The sequence below is a fragment of the Lissotriton vulgaris genome, unplaced genomic scaffold (assembly GCF_964263255.1).
Source record: "Lissotriton vulgaris unplaced genomic scaffold, aLisVul1.2 SCAFFOLD_355, whole genome shotgun sequence".
Taxonomy (NCBI): domain Eukaryota; kingdom Metazoa; phylum Chordata; class Amphibia; order Caudata; family Salamandridae; genus Lissotriton; species Lissotriton vulgaris.
This window is the reverse complement of record NW_028251757.1, coordinates 105667-115272: the sequence shown is the minus strand read 5'-3', so window position 1 is coordinate 115272 and position 9606 is coordinate 105667.

Genomic DNA, 9606 nt, shown 5'->3' with positions numbered 1-9606 from the left:
ACTCTTTTGAGTACCTGAGCCTGCCATCCACCCTGCCAACTATCCGGGCCCACCTGGCACAGGCCTGCTGCACTAGGCACACACCACCCTATGTGGTGTCTGCACGGACATCTCATCTGCCATTACTTTGGACTCTCACTCCCCCACCCCTTCACTCATTTGTAAATATGGACCTACACCTATGCACAATCTGTAAATAAATAACACTTACTCACTCAATGATGTGTTGCCTCCATGTTTATTCACATGATTGCATCAGAAACAGACGTAACCAGGTTCAGGGATCCAAGTGGTACAGAATCATGCCGCAAGGGAGTTACCTAGGGAAACATAGAAATCGCAAACAGACGTTAGGAAACACCATCACACTCATCCCAACTCACTGTAGTGCAACTTTCAACAAACCACACACATCACTAGACGAATGGATGACACTACACACATCATGGAGAAGTGCATGTACTCATAAATGAAGAGACACACACACATGCATACATCACATAACAAAACACATAGATGATGCCCAACACAATAACACAAGAGCAGCAAACCTACACAGGGCATACACAAGCAGCACAAGAGGGGCACACTCACAATCAAGGGAAGTAGCGTTCAATGAGCTGCCGCCTCTGGTCCACACCTTCCTCCTCACCACTATCCTCATCAGTCGACATGGGTGGGTCGGGAGGGCGAGGAACTTGCTGTTCATCTGGGTCCAAGATCAGTTCAATGTTATTGCGCACAGCCAGGTTGTGGAGCATGCAGCAGGCATTCACAATCTTGCATACTTTGCCTGGTGCGTAAGGCAGGGCCCCTCCAGTCTTATCCAGGCACCGAAACCTAGACTTAAGCAGGCCAAATGTTCGTTCCACCACTCGACGTGTCCTACCATGGGCATCATTGTATCGCATTTCTCCTGCTGTAGTGGGATTGCGTATTGGACTTAGAAGCCAAGGCCTGTTTGGGTAAGCCGGGTCGCCTGTGTTTGTGGAAATTAGAGAGAGAGAGAGAAACATCACTACCTGAACATGTGGCCACACAAAGCCACACAGATATCACTCCTGTCACCACAGCATACTCACCAACAAGCCAGGCTTGTGCCGGACGCAGATTTGCCATCAGTTGGGGGACAATGCTGCTCCGCATGATGTGGGCGTCATGTGCAGAGCCAGGAAATCTTGCACACACATGTGAGATAATGTTGTCGGCCTGGCACACCACCTGCACGTTTAGGGAGTGGAAGTGCTTCCGATTCCTAAACACCTGCTCACGTGCTCGTGGTGGAATGATCGCAATATGCGTGCCATCAATGGAACCCACAACTTGTGGTATGCGACCCAGTGCATAGAAGTCTGCTTTGACCGCTGCCAACTCTGCCGCCTGTGGAAAATGTATGTAGTCATTCTTGTACAGCATCATGGCTGTCAGTACATCTCGAAGTACCGTGCTGAACATGGCCTGTGACATTCCCCCGGCATGTTTAACAGTGTACTGAAATGTGCCTGTTGCAAAAAAATGGAGTGCCGCCATCACCTTTTGGGTGGGTGAAATGGAGCCTGGATAGGTTCTTCGCGGCTGCAGTTGAGGAGACAATTGGTTCACAAGCTCCAGCAATCGACGTCGATCAAGCCTGAATTTCCTGATCACCTCCTCGTCCACTATATCCTCCAGCACAGTGTATGGGCGATGGACATTTGGAGCCCTCCTGTGTGGGAGTAAATGGAATGGAAGTCAATTCACATACAACGCATGTCTGTGCAACTCATTCACATGTCATCGCACTCTATCCAACATGTAATAGGCAGTGTTCAATTAGCATATGTGTGACATCTCTGATTGTCACAACAACATGGATTGACGTAGCAATGTGCACCCACTAGCTACATGATGTGTTGCAACATGTGCAATGCACTTTGTCTCACCTCAACATCACTGCCAACAAGACATGTGACATGACCCAAAAGTGACGGACATTAGTGGCACACCGATGGGCATGGTATGGACACACATGGGATAGAGCATGAAGTGTGGAATCACGCAATCACGCACACAACCGTCATCATGCAGCTGCAGACAATGAAACAAGGTGCATCGTCAGCTGACATGCAATCATTGACGCCGCCATGGCGGTGCACTGCTTCTGCTGTTTACGTCTGGCCATACGCCGCCCGCGTTCAACATTCCTATTGTCTGCATGTGCACAGACCGTCACGCTCACACACCGGCAAGTGCATGTGCTAGACACCGGGACAGATGCATCATTTGCAACAAAGTTCCAACAGTGGCGCCTCCATGGCGGGGCCCGTATTAGGCAGGGGAGGTGGAGGCCAAAACATCCATAAGCTGATGTCCATGCACATGGCAGTTCATGACCCCCCTTACAGTGACATTGCATCAGCCAGCCTACACCGGCCGGCCCAGCCCTGCCCATGACCGCCGTTCCGGCCATGCCAACTACCGCCGCTTCAGGCCCCCTCCATTACCGCCGTGCCAGGCCCAGCCCATGACCGCCGTTCCGGCCATGCCAACTACCGCCGCTTCAGGCCCCCTCCACTACCGCCGTGCCCTGGCGGGCCTGGCACTGCGGTCATGGGCTGTGCCTGGCACGGCGGTAGTGGAGGGGGCCTGAAGCGGCAGTAGTTGGCATGGCCGGAACGGCGGTCATGGGCTGGGCCTGGCATGGCGGTAGTGGAGGGGGCCTGAAGCGGCGGTAGTTGGCATGGCCGGAACGGCGGTCATGGGCTGGGCCTGGCACGGCGGTAGTGGAGGGGGCCTGAAGCGGCGGTAGTTGGCATGGCCGGAACGGCGGTCATGGGCTGGGCCTGGCACGGCGGTAGTGGAGGGGGCCTGAAGCGGCGGTAGTTGGCATGGCCGGAACGGCGGTCATGGGCTGGGCCTGGCACGGCGGTAGTGGAGGGGGCCTGAAGCGGCGGTAGTTGGCATGGCCGGAACGGCGGTCATGGACAGGCCTGGGCTGGCCGGTGTAGGCTGGCTGATGCAATGTCACTGTAAGGGGGGTCATGAACTGCCATGTGCATTGACATCAGCTTATGAATGTTTTGGCCTCCACCTCCCCCGCCGAATACGTGTCCCGCCATGGTAGCGCCACTGTTACAACTTTGTTGCAAATGATGCATCCGTCCCGGTGTCTAGCACATGCACTTGCCGGTGTGTGAGCGTGACGGTCTGTGCACGTGCAGCCAATGGGAGGTGTGGACATGGGCCACGGTTGGCCAATAGCAAGTACCGTATGCTGTTCACCGCAACACCAGGGCCAATCATTGGCTCAATTCCAAACACGCTTTCACGGCTGACCAATGGCTGGCGCCGTATGCCACTGACATGGCCACAGGGCCCTATATATGTGTGATGTGCAAAATCATACCTTCTACGATGACCACCGACTGCTGCCTGTGACCATCACCTCCACCTGCTGCTGCGGAGCTGACCACCGACTGCTGCCTGTGACCATCACCTCCACCTGCTGCTGCGGAGCTGACCACCGACTGCTGCCTGTGACCATCACCTCCACCTGCTGCTGCGGAGCTGACCACCGACTGCCCCTCTAGTGCCATACTCCGTGACCTTGGCATGTCGAGAGTCAAAGAGATCCGGTCTCGTCCCTTCACCGCCGCGGAGTTTGATGTCCTCGTGGACGCTGTGCTCCACAACTACGGACGCCTGTACGGCGCACCTGGACAGGTGGTAAGTGCAGTGGGGGATAAGTTGTTGTGCATGAGGTGTCATATGACACCTGGGCTCTAAAAACTTGGCGGTGTGATGTGTGACCAACAAAAGATTCGATATGTGCATGGCTGCAGAGAGAAATGTGTTGCTCCTATCTGTGTGACTGGCCAACTGTCCACTGACTTCCACCCTTTTGTCTCCCATCATGGTAGGTGAAGCTGCACCTTCGCAAGGACGTGTGGAGGAGTATTGCACGTGAAGTACGAGCAGCGGGGGTGTCCAATAGACGACATACACACTGCCACAAACGCTGGGACGACATTTCCAGGCTGAGCAAGAATGTAGCGGAAGTGACACTAGGGATGATTCCAAGGACGGCACGTCTGGCCCGACGCTCAATGACCCCTCTCATGCACCGTATCATAGCTGTGACGCATCCTGACCTGTCCGAGCGGTTGCGTGTGGATGAACAACAACGTGGCGGTAAGCATACTGTCAGTGTATGTTGCTTGTGAGTGCTACGCATGTATAGTTGCCTACACACATTATGGACTTCCGTCGATCGTCGGGCTCGTTCCAATGGCATGTTGGTGACATTGCCGCAGTAAAATTTCACTTTCCGATGCGGCATGTTGAGACGCCACCCGCTAAGCGGTTCAGTTTTCATGCACATGCTGTAGTGCTCCGTCACCCCTTGGCAACACTTGTGTGCAGATGTAGTTCCTCATGCCCAGTGTGCATGCTGTACATGTATTACGGCCAACGCCACTTAATTCCTGTGAGGATGACTGGTTGGGGTGGGCCATGTGCAGGTTGGGGATCAATGGACATTGTCATCATTGGCTTTAGGGATTCCGTAGCAGTGCTGTACGTGAGTGTGCCCATGACTTGCACCAATTTCCTGTGCATTTCAGCTTTGGCAGAGGGCACTCAGCCACAGACGGCGGAGATGACAGAAGGCAATGCATCCGGATCAGACGTCGCGCACACGCAGACTGACACCGAAGGGGCCAGCGCCGGAGAGGGGGACAGGACCGTCCCGGAGGACTCGCATGTGGAGACAACATCGTCATCATCTTCCGACAGTGTTGGTGAGTCAGCACTGTTGTCACAGACTGGGAGTGGGCAATCAACACCTTCGGTCGGGACACAGCACACAGGGCCCACCCTGCCGCCAACTGCACCATGTACTGTTCGTGCACGCAGGAGTAGGGGGAGCAGAGTGGCGTTCGGTGTCGGCACCGCTGCCCCAGCCTCGGTGAGCCAAAATGCTCTTTGTGCAGAGGCTGTTGATCTGATGCGACAGCTGTGTGTGGGGCAGACCAATATGATTAATGCTTTCCAAGACCACGATAGGAAGTTGGGGCAGGTGGTGGCATTCATGGAAGGTATGCATGGTGATCTGGCTGGTGTACACAGGACACTGCAGTCATTGCCTAACAGTGTGTCGTCTGCCATTGTACAGTCGCATGGACTGGGTGGTACTTCTGTTCCACCATCTACAACTCTGGATGTGTCAGGTGGGAGTGAATTTTCTGACCAGGACTCTAATACAGGTTATTGCACTAGAAGCAGCGTCAGCCAGCACGTCAAGGCACGGAGGCCTCAGACCCCATCCCCTAGGTCAGGTAAATCTGTTCACAAGGACAACGTCAGATATAGTGGAGTACACACACGTGAAGCTAAAGAGGGGTTGGGTGTAATGGCCACACATGCTGCACAGCCATCCCACACACAAGGTACTACCAAGCCAAGACTCACTCCCACTTCCAGTGACACTACCTTGTACGAGGACATTGAGAAGACGAATGAATCTCTTGAGGGCTCGCATACTCCCAGTGCCAGGGAGACCAGAAAGGAAGGAGCCACTCCCAAGGGCAGGGATACCAGGAAGGAAGGAGCCACTCCCAAGGGCAGGGAAACTAGGAAGGAAGGAGCCACTCCCAAGGGCAGGGAAACTAGGAAGGAAGGAGCCACTCCCAAGGGCAGGGACACTAGGCAGGAAGGAGCCACTCCCAAGGGCAGGGACACTAGGAAGGAAGAAGCCACTCCCAAGGGCAGGGAACCTAGGAAGGAAGGAGCCACTCCCAAGGGCAGGGAAACTCGAAAGGAAGGAGCCACTCCCAAGGGCAGGGAAACTGGGAAGGAAGGAGCCACTCCCAAGGGCAGGGACAAGGACAGTCACAAGACAAACGCACCTAAGAAGAGCACCGACACTCCCAGGGGCAGGGACACACACGGGCAGAAGGTGTGTCCTGGGGACATGTACACCACACACGACAAGTCTGCTGCCTGGAACAGGGCACCATCCAGGGAACAGGGAAAGTCCGCAGACAACAGTACTCCTACGGAAATTGAACATCCAAGGCCCAAGGCATCTCCCATGGACAGTGGCGCTGTCAGGGACAGGCATACATCACCCATTGTTGCACTGAGGCAGCTGTTTTCTGGGAAACAGAATACAGATGTCTCCGCAGTGGAGTCACCCCTTACCTCCACTCCCATCAGGGCCCGTCAGGGACGGATGCAGGTGGACCCTGTAGTAGCATCCCCCATGACACATGTTGCAGAGGCCACAAGGCAGCCGCACAGCAAATGACAAGCAGGCTCCAGCACGTCCCCAGAGAGCATTCCCCCCCCAGCAGATGCCACTCCCATAGTGGGTGAAATTTCTTCTCAGTCCGGTCCACTTGTAAGTCCTGTCCTGTCCAGGGTGCAGGCACATATCCAAAAGAAACGTAGACACACAGCATTGACACATGCACAATCCGATGTCGGACAATTGCAACTATCTCCCGCTCCCAGAGCCACCCTGCCTCCTGGACCATACAGCCCTGTGGCTCATCATTTCAGTGGTCCCAGTGGCGCTGGTGCAGTTGACTCTCATGTGTCTGTTAGTGGCAGGGTATCAGTTGAGACATATCCTGTATCAGGTGCTGGCAGTGTATCTGGGTCTATGGGCCATGTGTCAGTCACTCGGTCTGTGGCTGTGTCTCACACTCCTGTATCAGGTGCTGGTAGTGTATCTGGGTCTATGGGCCATGTGTCAGTCACTCGGGCTGTGGCTGTGTCTCACACTCCTGTACCAGGTGCTGGCAGTGTTTCTGGGTCTATGGGCCATGTGTCAGTCACTCGGGCTGTGGCTGTGTCTCACACTCATGTATCAGGTGCTGGCAGTGTATCTGGGTCTGTGGCTCACGTGTCAGTCACTACATCTGTGGCTGTGTGTCACACTCCGGTTTCTGGTGCTGGCAGTCTGTCCGATGCGGGTACTTCATGCAATCCACCTGATAGTGTGCTGTAAGTTGCTGTAGTGTGCCCTCAGATGTACTGCCTCTGATGGACTTGTGCCTTGCCATGCACTGTTTGTGCACCTAGCCCCTCTCATGTACTGACTCTGATGTACCTGCTCTGGTGTCCACACTGCCCTGTTGCTGCCCTGTTGCTGTTCTCATACTGATGTACTGCCTCTGATGTTACTGGTCTGGTGTCCACACTGCCCTGTTGCTGCCCTGTTGCTGTCCTCACACTGATGTACTGCATCTGATGTACCTGCTCTGGTGTCCACAATGCCCTGTTGCTATCCTCATACTGATGTACTGCATCTGATGTACCTGCTCTGGTGTCCACACTGCCCTGTTGCTGCCCTGTTGCTGTTCTCATACTGATGTACTGACTCTGATGTTACTGGTCTGGTGTCCACACTGCCCTGTTGCTGCCCTGTTGCTGTCCTCATACTGATGTACTGCATCTGATGTACCTGCTCTGGTGTCCACAATGCCCTGTTGCTATCCTCATACTGATGTACTGCATCTGATGTACCTGCTCTGGTGTCCACAATGCCCTGTTGCTATCCTCAAACTGATGTACTGCATCTGATGTACCTGCTCTGGTGTCCACACTGCCCTGTTGCTGCCCTGTTGCTGTTCTCATACTGATGTACTGACTCTGATGTTACTGGTCTGGTGTCCACACTGCCCTGTTGCTGTCCTCATACTGATGTACTGCATCTGATGTACCTGCTCCGGTGTCCACAATGCCCTGTTGCTGCCCTGTTGCTGTTCTCATACTGATGTACTGACTCTGATGTACCTGCTCTGGTGTTCACAGTGCCCTGTTGTATTGTATTGTGGCATACTTATATAGCGCAACCTGTCACCACCAAGGGCATCCTGGCGCTTTGACCCGTACTCAATGAAAACAGTAGCTCAGCCTATCCTAGGAAAAAGATGAGTCTTTAAAGCCTTTCTAAAGGATAGGAGATCTCCAAGGCTTCTCAAGGATATAGGCAGAGAGTTCCAGAGTTTGGCTGCCGCTACTCTGAAAGAGCGGCCCCCCATCCTCACTCTCTGGAATCGTGGGACTACCAATAGCCTGGATGACGAAGAGCGTAAGGCTCTCGATGGACAGTACCAGGCAAACATTCGCCGCAAAGGAATGGGGCCCAGATCGTGAATAGCCCTGAACACAATACATGCTGCTTTGTAGCGCACCCGAAGATGAACTGGCAGCCAATGAAGTTCTCGCAGTGCTGCCGTAGAAGAACTATGGTAAGGGCGAGAAAGGGCGAGTTTAGCAGCGATGTTTTGCACCCTTTGCAACTTGCCCAAGAGTGTTACCGGGGCCTCCAGAAGTAGTGCGTTACAATAGTCAAGTCGACTTAGGATGGTACAACGCACTACTTCTGGTCTGGCTTGCACAGGGAGGAGAGGAAGGACCTTGCGCAGCATACGAATCAGCATCATACATGTTGACGAGATCTTATTCACATGTAGATCCAACTGCAGGTTAGGCCCAAAAGTGACGCCTAAATTGCGCGCTGATTGTGCCGCAGACACCGTCTCTGAGAAGGACGGAGGCCAGAAGTCCACTGGGAGGTCGCGAGGAATTCGATCAGTGGAGCAATGTAAAACCTCCGTCTTAGTTCCGTTGAACTGTAACGAGTTCAGCCGGAGCCATTCCGCTGTCGCCTGCATGCACCGATGAAAAGTCTCCAGTGTGACTGCGTCCTGTCCCTCCAGAGAGAAGACCAGCTGGGTATCATCTGCATAATTAAATGCAGAGATACCGAAGGTTTTAATGAGCTGGACCAGGGGGCGGAGGTAGACATTGAAGAGTATGGGGCTGATGGCCGAGCCCTGAGGTACTCCTTGTCCCACTCTCCGTTCCTCCGAACTGAAGGGGGGTAATGAAACCCGTTGCTGACGGCAGTCCAAGTAGGAGATTAACCAATCCCTGGCCTTGTCCCTGACCCCGCATTCCTCCAGCCTAGAAATCAGGGTGGGATGGCTGACCGTGTCGAACGCGGCCGACATGTCGAGCAGCACCAAGAATGCTGCCCGACCACTGTCGACTCGCGCCCGCAGGTTGTCTAACACGGTCACCAACGCGGATTCCGTCCCATGTGCTGGGCGGAAGCCGAATTGCGTCTCATCCAACCAGCTGTTCCCTTCTAGGAAACTGGACAGAGCACGGGTGACCAGCTTTTCCATAATTTTAACCGGAAAAGGGAGCAGGGAGATTGGCCGGTAGTTAGAAAGGCAGGCAGGGTCGAGCGTAGGTTTTTTTAAAAGCGGGGATACCACTGCCTTCTTCCAGCAGCTTGGAACAGTAGCTGTCTCAAATGACTGACAGCAGATGGCGTGCAGGGGCTGGAAGAGGTCCTCTTGAAACACCCTCCAGAGTCTAGGGGGGAGAGGGTCCAAAGGCGAGCCAGAGGAAATCGTTAGGGCTAGGTCGCCGAACTCCTTCAAGGATGGAAGGGGAAAACTACTCAGCTGGGGTCGACTGGCCTCGCACGCCGGAGCTCCCAAACTGAGGGCCGACTCCAAGGAAGGAGAAAGATGACTTCTCTGCTGGGGTCGACTGGCAGCGATCTCCGGAGCTCCCAAGCAGAGAGCCTGATCCAAAGTGGGGGTA